Genomic DNA, 12,081 nt, shown 5'->3' with positions numbered 1-12,081 from the left:
TGCTACTGGAAAGAGCCCCAGAGAAGAAGAAAGAACACAGATGAAAAATAGAAGTGTCACAAAATAGAAATGGAGGCCTCTAGATTTTCCCACTTTTAGGGTGGGTATTTTCTGCTGAACTTCTGCCCAGCACCTGACTCACACCCATGCAGATGACCACAGGTGCCAGTATTTTTTTCCACATTTTGCACATACGTAAGAAAATTCAACTTGCACCAAAGGGCCAGAAAACCAAATGTTTGCCACAGCTGCCGGTGTTGTGGGTTCGTGTCCACCAGCAAACAGCCCGAGGTGGGGAGAGGAGGCTCAGCAGGCGGGCAGCTGCTCCCCGAGCGGCAGCACCCTGCTCTTGCTTGAAGTTCTTGAAGTTCCTCTGGCTTTGTGCAATGTCCCAGGGCCAAGAGCAGGAGGACACAAGGAGATCTTCTTCTTGCTTCTTCAGCAGGAGGCCAGGCAGAGCTTAGCCTCTCTACTCCCATCATCTCTGCTTCAGCCTGCAAATTAACACCATCACCCTAAATCCACAAACTGAGCAGAGAGAGTTGTTTTTATTTAAAGGCAATGTAAAAAGCCTATAAAAAAGGTTAAAAGCCCCATATAATTATCTTATTTTATTTTATTTTCAGTCTCGTGGTATTAATTAAAAAAAAAAAAAAAAACCACATTACCCAGCCTGAGAATTTGATTCCTTCTGCCTGATATGGAGAAGGAAAGGAATCTTTCTTGAGAAAGGTCTCCAGAGTCCTTAATCACCATTTAGGGGCCCTGCTCTTTGAAGGGCCATAGAGGAACAAAGTGGTTTGGGGATTAGCGAATGGCTTTTATTTCTTCCCTAATGATGAGAAAAGTGCAACGAATGCCTAGGGCAGATGATAAATTGAGTCAGAAAATGTTGCACGAGTGCCCTTTGCTAAGCTAGAGGATCAGTGTCAACAATATAAAAAAAATGCCTCTGTTTGGTCATAAGAAATAACGTTTGAATCATTAAATAATAGAGACGGTATTGGTCATATTTAACCGCCTTGTACCTGCAGCCCCTTGGCAAACAACCCCTTTGAAGTGACTTCAAAGGGTCTGTGCACATGAGGAGAGGCTGCAGTGTCGGTCACTTCATTGGTCACTCACAGGACTGCGGAGCTGAGCACAACAGAGCTGAGCACAACAGAGCTGAGCACAACAGAGCGGAGCTGTGCCTGCCCCACAGCTGCATTCAGGGATGGGAGTGAAAAGGAAGGCCCTTCAAAAGCCCCTGAGAATACTCTACTACAAAGAAGAGAAATAAGAAAATACGGTGTGTTTCCTTTGACGTTGTCCCCTGAGCCACTTAGAGCTGGGATTTCTTTCAGCCACGGGGAAAGAAAAAAATAATAATAATTCTAGGAAAAAAAAAAATAAGAGTCATGATGCTCTGTAGCATGTTTCTGAAAGCATCTGCGGTGAGGCTGAGGAATTCGGGATGGAGCCAGTGTCCCCAGAAGTCACTGGAGACTCTCCCTGGTTTCACAGAGTGCCAAGCCAGGCTTGAGTCGAGACTAGTAGGCAGCATGCTCTGACTAGTAGTCAGGAAGCTCTGCTGGCAAGAAGGATGCGGATCAGGAGCTGACTTCATAGAAAACAACCAAATCTGCAAACCAGACTGTAATTTTTTTTCTTTCGTAAGGCTGAGATACCACTCCACCTCAGAGTGCAGCCAACCAGTTAACCAATTAGAATTAACCAACCCAACTACACAGCCGGATTTGTGGAAGTGCCTTTTTTCCCCCCTATGTTTTATAGACAATTTTCCTCTTCTTTGCACAAATGCCATATGAGTTATAGAATTCAGGCAGTCTGTGGTGTCCAGATAGGCAAAGACGGCATCACGATGCTACAACTCTTCTTTTTTTTCTTTTAACTTGAAGGAATGATACAAGTTCCTTGGATAGATCTGGAACTCAGATCATCTTTTTTTTTGGAAAGCAGTGAGATACTGACAGGAGGTTAATTTTATGTGTTCATTTCACCTCTCTGTTTATTACAGAGGAAGCCCATGAAAATAAGATATTCAAATGTGCAGTATTTTTATGTCTGGGGTTATACATTTCAGTGATATATGATGTTCTCCTACTTACTGTGGCCACTTAAAAGGTTCAAAAGCACTTTCTGAGGAAAGACACAATATAAATACATACTACATGATTCTGTTCAGCAAGATACTCTTAGTAAGGAACCCTCACCAGAGATGTGTAAATGTTCTTCCTTTTTAAAAAATCTAAAATCAATTTTTAGCTTTTTATGTTTAGAGGATTTCATAAAGAACTTGGGCAGAATGAAGAGTCAGGCAAGAATCTCAGGATTTCTGAGATAATTAGTATTTTTTTAATGATGAAACATCATGAATAAAAGAGCCCACCATTTATCTCCATGGAGACAAATGAACTACCTGCTACCACAGAAAAGCGACCCTGTTAGCACCTTTAAGGAATTAAAAAAATTATGATTTAACAAGTGCTCCTCAGTTAGCAGCTGACAGACAAAGACAATGTCGTAATGCAGAATGAAAACTAGCAACATGCTTTGCTGCATGCTACCTGAATATATCAAATAAATGCTGAGCTAGCATCATTGTCTTCATTAAAATACCTATACTGTGCAGGTGACATAAATGGATGAAGTGGGAAAATTACTGAGGAATTTTAAACATAAGGAGCTGGAGAGCTTGTGTTTGTCTCTCTTGTATAATACTAAACAAATGTGGGAGAAATAGCTTTTTGTTAGGGCTGACATAGGAAGCAAATACTTTAACTAAGCCAAAGAAGCGCAGAGATTAGGAAAACACTGGTCAAGAAATGTAAGGATGGATGCTATATAGACCTCCAAAGATGCTAAGGAGAGAAATTTAGGAGATGGTTTTTACATATGCCAAGAATGTAACACTGCCAGCCTTCACATCTGTGGAAAGGAAAAGTGGAAGCATTTATCGGTGGTTCAAAAGGGCTTCTAGAATAAACAAGACTGGGTTCAAAAAAGGGTTCAGGCAAACTGCCGTGGCTGGAGGGAGCGGAGGGAGGAAGTGAGCAGGAGAGCTGCGTGTTGAAAAGCAGCACCACAGCTTGGGAAGTCCTCAGGTCACAGGAGGGCTGGGAATGGAGACTTGATTCCCAGGGACCAATTTCATTGTGGTCTCCTCACAGGCCAAAAAACAAAAAAAAAGGGAATAATCCTTTAATCGGGAGCGGATGGGAGGACACCTGCCTTGGACACAAGACCGATGGGGCAGCCCAGGAGGCACAGCTAGAGATGGCTTTGGCTTTGGAGCTAGTCTGAGGAAAAGGGATCCTTCTGCAAGGTAAGAGTTAACCCTGGAAGCACATTTGTGATCTTGGAAATTGCAAACACATTGTAAATAGACAGGAAAGCTAAACACATGAATAGAGAGAGGATCCATAAAGAAAGCAAAATCAATTGTAGTAAAGTGGAGACGGGGATGAGGGCAGTAGGTTCAGGGTTGCTAAGTAAAGATGCAAGAGATTAGGATGAGCAATAAGCAGAAGGCCGTCCAACTATAAACAAGCTGGGGAAAGAGGACTCTGGGAAAGCTGTACAAATAAGCAGAAGTGACTTTAAAAGATATTTAGAGGAGCAAAAATAAATCTTGAATAGGGTTCTTCCAAGAGTGCTCCACAGCAGCACCGTCACGTGGCATTGGGCATTCAGAGAGGGGCACATGCCCCCCTGCATCCCCCTCTCCCTGTAGAGCAGACAGAGGTTTGGGTCTGATTTCTGCAGATGCTGGCAGTTGTATGAGTTCTTAAGGAATAAATACTGGAAACATTTGGCTAAAGAAGGATAGCACAGGACAGAGTAAGTCCCCAGGCAGTCAGATTTTGACTTCATCTGAATGAAAGGCAAAGAGTGGAACAGAAAAAAAAAAAAAAAAAGAGAGATAAGCCAAATTTACTCTATATTTTAGAAATATTTTGAAATGTTTTTCATACTCAGTAGATGAACACATTAATACAAGTCAAACCAGGATATGAGGCTTTAATCTGTCAGCTACCAGTGTTTCACAGATAACTTTTCAGCCCTCTCAGTCATTATATTTTATGTATTTACATAAGAAAACATGAAGTAGAAAATCCTGATAATTTTAATCTTCTTATAACCTGAATTGATGAAGAGGAAAAAAGGGAGAAAGATGTTTTTTCATTATGTTCTTTTGTGAGAAAATCAGATACCACATGGTCATAAAGCCCTGAATTGAGAGTGATAACAAGTCTCCTTTCCCAAAGAGCTTACAATGTGGAGAGGGGTAAAAAAATGGTTTTGTGTGTAGAGGGGATAAATGGTCTTTTCATATCCAGAAATGCTTTATTTTCACATGAGTCATAGCGGGTTTGAGTAAGTCCTTCAAAATGCCTCACATTCTGGCTGTGGGCATGGAAAGCCTCTGTCAGAAGTCAAGTTTCTTCAGGTCGCTCAGAGCCAGGGAAACTTGGAGCCGCTCCTGCAGCCACAGACCCAGTCCCAGGTCACTGGCCGCGGCAGTGCTGGTGACCCCAAGGCCATCGCCACCACGGGAGCTGTGACATGTGCGTATAAGACTGCTTGGAGCACACCAAAGTGCGATGGCTTTCAGATGTGAGCGGGGACACAGGAACTCGTCTGTGGAGGTGGAGACCAACTGGTGCTAGCAACCAGTTTTGGAGTGTTTGAGCGGTTTTTCTTTTTTCTTCTATGTTGTGTTTTTGTCTAGAACACATCCCTAGGGATGGCCAGGGTGACTCCTGTTGGGGAAGTCTTTTGTGCCAGCATTTAAACAGGATCTGTTCAGGATGATCACACTTAATTCATGCCATTCCGCATTTTCAGAGCCTTTTTCAGTCCTTTTACCTAAGCCTGAAAGCTTTCAATTGTTTCCTCAGCGTTTCAAGATTGGAATCAGCTCAGGTCTCTGGGTGGAGATATCCTCTGGGCCACGGCATTGTTGCCCTGTCCCCCATGAGTGGCTGTGCTTGCTGGGACAGCCAGCGAGCCTTCCCCGAGCCACACAACTGCCACTGCAGCCGTCAGGGATGTACGTGGCCAGTTCCAATCTGAAGATGGTTGGGGCATGAAAGAAGTAATGGGCTTTGTAGCCCTCTTGGCTGACTTTCCACCGGCCAAAAGCCTTTCTCCATCCACCGTCCTGGGAGAGGCAGAGAAAGGATGAAAATCCCCCCACAGGGGGGAAAAGCCTCCAAGAGCACAGATATCTGCCACAGCTCTTGTTACAGGGTTTCTGGATCTCTTCACCTGTTTCCTTTTTACTGCTAGGAACCTGTTGAGGGTTCTGATTGCAGGGTGACAATAAAACCCTGGCACATTTATTGTTAACCTCCTCTCCTCCCCCATTTCCCCCTTTTGCCCCTCCCTCTCCCCCCTTCCCACTAAGGACAGGCGATTGGGAGGAAAAGAAGGACAGAGAAGAGAGTTGGAAAAATTAAAAATGTTTTACTAATGCTACTAATAAGAATAGAGAAAATAATACAAAATATACAAAACCAATCTTGAAAGTCTCAGCAACTGCAGAGCCGGCAACCAAAGTCCTGGATTGGACTCTGCAGCCAACCGGAGCTGGATTCAGTCTGTCACTAACCCTCAGTTCACAGGGACGACTAGCAAGGTCCTCTCCTAATGTCGGCCATAAGCAAAAGGGAAAAGAAGGAAAGGGATAAGATCCTCGTGATCTCCCACTTTTATATGAAGTATTCACGTGAATGGAATGTTATACACAGTTGGTCATTTTCTTGGTCACCTGTTTCTCGTTGCCCCTCTCGTGAGATGTGAATCTGTCCTTATCAATAAGTTTGCATTCCATTGCTATGTTTACCAAAACATGCATCTGGTTCTCCAGGAAAATGCAGCTGATATGAAGGCTTTAGCTGACAGGCAAATTCACTAAAAGAGAAACTTGTTTTTTAACAAAACCAGGACAGAACCATACCTGAGACATGGAGAAGCCCCCACAGACAGCCTGCTCCCAGTGTCTTTCCTTCTGCAATTGGAAGTTGCTTGGAATTATTCTGGGAAGAGGGGGGATTTTCAAGCAGAGACTTTGGAGGCAGCATTTTGGATGATGAAAATAATTTCCATACTCACTGGAAGAGCTTTGCACCTCCCCTTTAGCCTGTTTGGCCTCTTCCAAGGCTGAATAAGAGTCATTAAAACTTCTGACGGTTTGTTGCAAGCCAGGCCTAATGTTGAAGCAAGGCTATCCATGAGGATTTTATAGAGCTACATATAAAAATAAATGATACAGTCAGTGCAATAGCCCTGCATTGCCAGTTTGATACAAAGATCAGCTTTGTGCCATCTATTCAGCTTCTAGTGCACTTTGAATACGTCTAATGAGAGATTTCCACCATGGAAATGATCAGGAGATGCTGTCCTGTCACTCAGACACCTTTCTCTCATTGCAGCCACCAGCCTGTGGCTGGATTTGTTCCCAACATCTTAGTGCCACATCTACCACATACTCACATATATTAATCAGCCTCTCTGGTCTGCATGTTACTTGTCACTGTAAGAAGGTGAATGTGTTATAAGGTGAGTCACAAAACAGTCAAGACCAAGCAGAAAAAGCCACAGAGATTCCTTTAACAAGCAACAGCTGCAGGATGCAGCCAACAGAAGACAGTCTTCTGCAATTATAATGAAAAATCTTAGCCAAGACTCTAGTCAGATCTGAATTTGTCTCTTTTTATCTTACCATGTTGCTCTGCAGCCACGACATCACCTAATTTAACTAAGTCCATCATCACCCTGCCATTAGGCACTGGTGAGGAGCTGCAGGGACCCTGCAGGGCTCAGCGCAGCCAAGAGGGAAACCTCCAAAGCTGCGTTTTTGCTCCATTTAATCAAACCCGTTTGCTGCCAGGCCAACTTGTGTCTGACACACTTAAAACCCCTTCAACTTGCACACCCTGGAGAACAGTTCCTGAGTTTATAAAGATATAGCATGGTCAAATCCTGTTGGTGTTTAATTGCCAGCACCTTCTGTAGCAGGTGCCTGTGCCACAGCCACCATTCCCATCTGTCAGGCTAAGTCCAAAACAAGCACCAGGGCTGCTCATCCTGCGGCACATCCCACCAGGAAATGTCCGACCTGAAGAAGCGAATTGCAGCTCAAACTGGGGGCTCCTGTGGCCACAGTGGATAAGGGGCATTGCCCAGTCCGCCTCTCCTGGTGAAGAAGTTGCTCAGTTTCCAGACATGTCAGCAGGGTCAGGTAAGTGTTTGAATTATTTCAGAAAACAAAAATGTCTAATACAATTTGGAGAACAGATTTGACAGAAACATGAGAAAAGAAAAAGCAATAGTGAGACCAGGACACCATCAGGTTTTAGGAGTAGCCCAGCACACATTGGGCATCTGATGGATCCTCAATGGTGCTGGTAGTTTCTGACCCAACTCCCTCAAACGTCATTTTCACAAAGATGCATGAAAATGTCTGTGCAATCCATGACCTCAGGCCACAAATGCCACTCCTTGCATCTTGGGCCTTTGTCTCACTCCTGCAAAGGGACTTGCCCACTCTCAGACTGTCTCCTGCTTGTGTCACCGTGCCACAAACGAGGCTCAGGTTAGGCTGGGCTCAAAGCCACATGGCCAGACACTTTTTTTTTTTTTTTTTAAATTCCTAGGTAATGTATCTTCTGATTTGAGTTCATCCTTACATCTTACTTGTTTTTCCCCTGTTAAAGAAAGCTTTGAAACAGATCTTTATTCAGCTGCATCAGCTTCACTCTAGAAATGTAGCAGTTTGAAATGTTCTCAGTTGGTACCTCTAAAAACTGTAGTCCTTGGTTTTTATCTCAAGAATAACAGTGCCATAAAACCAACATGCTGGGTTTCGTAAAACAGGACCACCACTGTGCCTTTTATTTAAACCCAGTGACCAGATTCAGATTCCCTTCTATGAAGACTCAAGGATATCTGTCATCCTTCCCCCAAAAAACATCAGTAGATGACTTTTCTTCTGTAATTCCCATGTACACATTTATATTTGCTCCAGTTTGCATGTGAGTACTGCTGTGAGAGAGCATGGGAGGGACAGGAAGAGTCAGGAGAGATCATAGAAGGCAGAGCAGGTCTGAGGGGATTCTTCCCTCTGCAGCATCACCTCATCTGACACTAACATCACCTCTCTCTTATCTGCCTTAGCAGAAATACCTCACTCTCCATACTTATAACCATTTGAATTAGGGAAAAGACCATGAACTAAAGCTGGAATTTGAGGTAAAAAGCAGTGTGTGGGCTTTATCTCCAGCTGGACTACTGTAGTCTGTGGTGGTGTTTGTGAGGATGGCGATGGCCATGGTTGTGGCCATGGTGGCCATGGTGCAAGGTTACCTGAGGTTAGGCCTGGTGGAATCCCAGGTCTGGTGCAAATGCCAAAGCTCAAGCCAAGAAGGGCGACAAGGTGAAGCAACCAGTAAAGCCTCTGGGAGAGCTGGTCTCGCCTGTTATGGGTGAGGGGCAGCAGTGGGAGTTGTTCTGGTGTCTGTAGAGAGGAAAAGAGAAAGGTAGTTAGATGAGAAGAGGATCAGCCACATGGAGGAGTGAGGAGGAAAAAGGGGCTTCTGGAAAAGGTGACTTCTGGATTTTTCTGTACTTTCTCCCAGCTCTTAGGCACAGCCAAGATAAACCCTTCTCCAGACCCTGCAAGTTGATGTATCAATCAAGCTCCTTTCCATCCATCTGTTAACATGCACAATTGGAAAGAATTTTCAGAAAGATCTAGTTAAACCTGATATAAACCACAGAGTCATATTTTCTACAAACCTCCCACAAAGCCTTTCAAACCTTACCTAAACTTAATGTTGCCAACTCTCCTGAGATTTTTTTCATGGTGTTTTATGATAATGGGTGTTTTTCCTGAAGCTCCAGCTCCTGAGTGGAAATCATTATGTGAGAATCTCAGCTTTCATTAAAAAAGTAGATTTCTGTCCCTCAGGGCCATGAAAGAAAGCACAAAACTGAATGAAACAAACCCTACTGGCTTAGAAAACAGAAGGCAAATAAAAAGAAGCCCATGGTAACTACCATGACCACAGCTCAACGTAGCTCCTGGTCCTGGATGGCTGTGGCAGAACTGTCCTGTGCCACCATGCATTGCAAAATAAAGGTGTATAAACTTTAGTTTGGTACTTGTTGGGTGATTGGATGCCTTCATTATATTTTAGTTTGGACTGCACAGAGGTAGAAATAGATTCACTGATACAGGCTCACACACAGTCACATACCCATGCCAAATATCAGGTTCGCTGGTGTTGACACAGCCATCATTTCAGTTACAGCTACATAAAACCCAGACAAATTAATCAGCCTCACAAGAGCCCCACTACAGATCTTGCACAGTTATAATGAGCCTTCAAAAATAACCCGAAGATTCTTAGTTTTCTGATCACAATATTAGGAATAAACGCTACACAGCGAAGAATGACAAGTGCTTACATGTCACCTGCTGACTTTTCTAACTAAACTCCTCAGAGTACAAGAAAAGGCAAGAGAAAGAAACAATTTAATCCTTGTCCTCATGTGGAAACACATTCAAAAGGAGCAGGAAGAAAAGGACCTGCATCTTTAGCTTGGCATCTCTGCCAGTCTTTTATGCACAGATTTCATTTCAGTGCATGCTTAAACTGTTACATTTTAATTTTGAGAACATAAACATTTTATTTTTAGTACAGAAAGAGCTGGTTGTTCCCAGCCACGAATGCTTTGGTGATTCCTTTCTGCCAGTGAAGGACAGCGTTTTTCAGAGCAACTACATCACTGACTTTGCTGCCCAGACGCAGCGAAATGCAGAATTAGGTGCTGCACTCCTGCATTGCTACCGTTTTCTTTGGGACCAACGTGAACTGCTATAGAAAAGGAGCAGGGAAAAAAATTTCGAATTGATCAAAAGGACAAAATGTTTTGTGACCTTTTAAACAGCACTGCAGCAATTCAGCCGCCTCAGGAGCGAGCACCAGGCACAGCAGCATCAGTAAGCTTCGCATTAAGGAGCTCAGTCCAAAGGTTTGCCTGGGGGAGAAAGTGCTGGTTTAAATGTTTTTAAATCTCAGCTCAAATGTGCGCACACCCTGCTCAGCAAAATATATTCTAAGCCTTTTCTCTTAACACTTCTTATTTTCTAACTAAGATAATTGAATGACTCAGTGAACATGGCTGGCATTAAAATCCCAGGGGAGGGAAAAGCAGAGGTAGCAAGCTCTAAATCCTCTGCCAAATCCCCTTTTCATAATTTATAGTCTGTCACCAGTTTATCACCAAGAACTGTCCCTCTTTTTTTCTCATTCTCCAGGCTCCTTTCCCAGTGGACAGTCCATGCCAGCTGTCTCGGCAGCAGGAACGTCCTTTTTTTCCCAAGCCTCGACCTGTGGGAAAATCTTCATTGGCCAGTAATTGATTCCACCCTGCCAGCTCCATTACTTTAGTCTACAGTCAAACTGCCAGCAAGCTGGAGACAGGCAGCCTCAGCCCTCCCCTGCTCCCGCTATTGAAGTCGCTCCTGCCCGGGCCCTTGGCTACCGGGGCTCTGAGTTGATGTGCCAGCCCGCCCTGCAATTAGCACTGATCTCAAAATTGGCCTTTGCGAGCAAAGCTAAGCACCTGACAGCTAATTGTTGATGTCAGATTGATGTGCATTTAATATGGAAAGGTTATTTATCAAAGGGTACCTTTTCTTTTTTTCCTGTTGGCCTTGGTTTGTCTCTGGATTGCCACAGGCGCTTACAGCCCACAAACCAATAAAGATCTTATACTTCATTTAACTTAAGGAACCTTCTAAATACCCTTTTCAAGCTCTCAGTGTAGAGCAGTGCAGTACTCATCTATTTATATTGTCTATAAAGAAACTGCTGCTAACCAAGCAGTTATTGTTTTTAGTCGCTTTTTTTTGGAATCAAAATATTGAGGGGCAAAAAAAGGTTGATAACAGAATAGCAACTGCCGGCCGGCCCTGGGATTAAAAATGAATTAAGTTTTGACTCATCCCCAGAGTCTTGCCAGCCTTTCTTTACATCAGGCTGCTTCAGTGTTTACAGTATTACCTACACTTCCCCTGGCTGCATGTATTGTAGGAAACACACAGAGAAAAATACGGTCCTGTTGATTTTAACACAGGTTTTGCCACTCATTACACCAGAGCAGGGACTTGCCTGGTGGCTTTGCAGAAACAGAAGGACGCGTTCCGTCAGGTCCTCATCCCATGATCAGATGGCAGAAGGTGAAGCCTCGTGCGCACAGGAACCCCACACACTGCAGTGAAGTTGTCTGACATCCATCTACCGTAAAATGGGGTCTCTTGCTGACGAAGGCCATGGCTAAATATTTTCCATTGGGAGCATTTTCCTGATGCTGCACAGGTTACCATCTAGCACCCCTGTAAGTGGCTTAAAAAAGCAAACCCACTAGGTATTTTAAGATAATCACGTTTGTTTGGACTGGACACACACGTTTCAAGTTGTGCTGAAGTCCTGCTAAAAAAACAGTAAGGTTTTTGCAATCGCTAAGAGGAAAATATATCCTACAGAACCTAGGAGGTCAGCAAAGATACTAGTGGCACATATAAAACTCTGGCACACAACCTACAGTAAAAAAAAACAACAACAAAACAAACAAACAAACAAACAAACCTGATGCTTTTAAATGAAGCAAGAGAGAAGACAGTCTCCAGCATTGAAAGCATGTATGAAAAGTGGTAAATCAGACAGGACACAAACACAACAACTGTTTGATACAAATCATATTCTGACAGGGAAACAAAAAGTGCCAGTGTGAATTGTGTGAAGCAATTGCTCATACTCTTTCCACAGGTGGAGGAAAACATTTTCCATGTATATCGAATGTATTTCCTTTTTGAATCAAGGTGGTCAAATATTTCAGAGTCTCTATTCTCTAAATACTGTGCTTTAAGATACAGAAGTATGTAATTTGTATTATTCCACCAACTTCAGACTGCAAAAATTTAAGCAGAAAATATCCAGCTGTGCAGGATCTAGAGAAGGATTTTCACATGCAAAAAAAAATCTTTCAAAAGAAAATATTAATTAG

The sequence above is a fragment of the Nesoenas mayeri genome, assembly GCF_963082525.1.
Source record: "Nesoenas mayeri genome assembly, chromosome: 2".
Classification (NCBI taxonomy): domain Eukaryota; kingdom Metazoa; phylum Chordata; class Aves; order Columbiformes; family Columbidae; genus Nesoenas; species Nesoenas mayeri.
The sequence above is the reverse complement of the archived record's forward strand: the minus strand, read 5'-3'. Positions refer to the sequence as shown.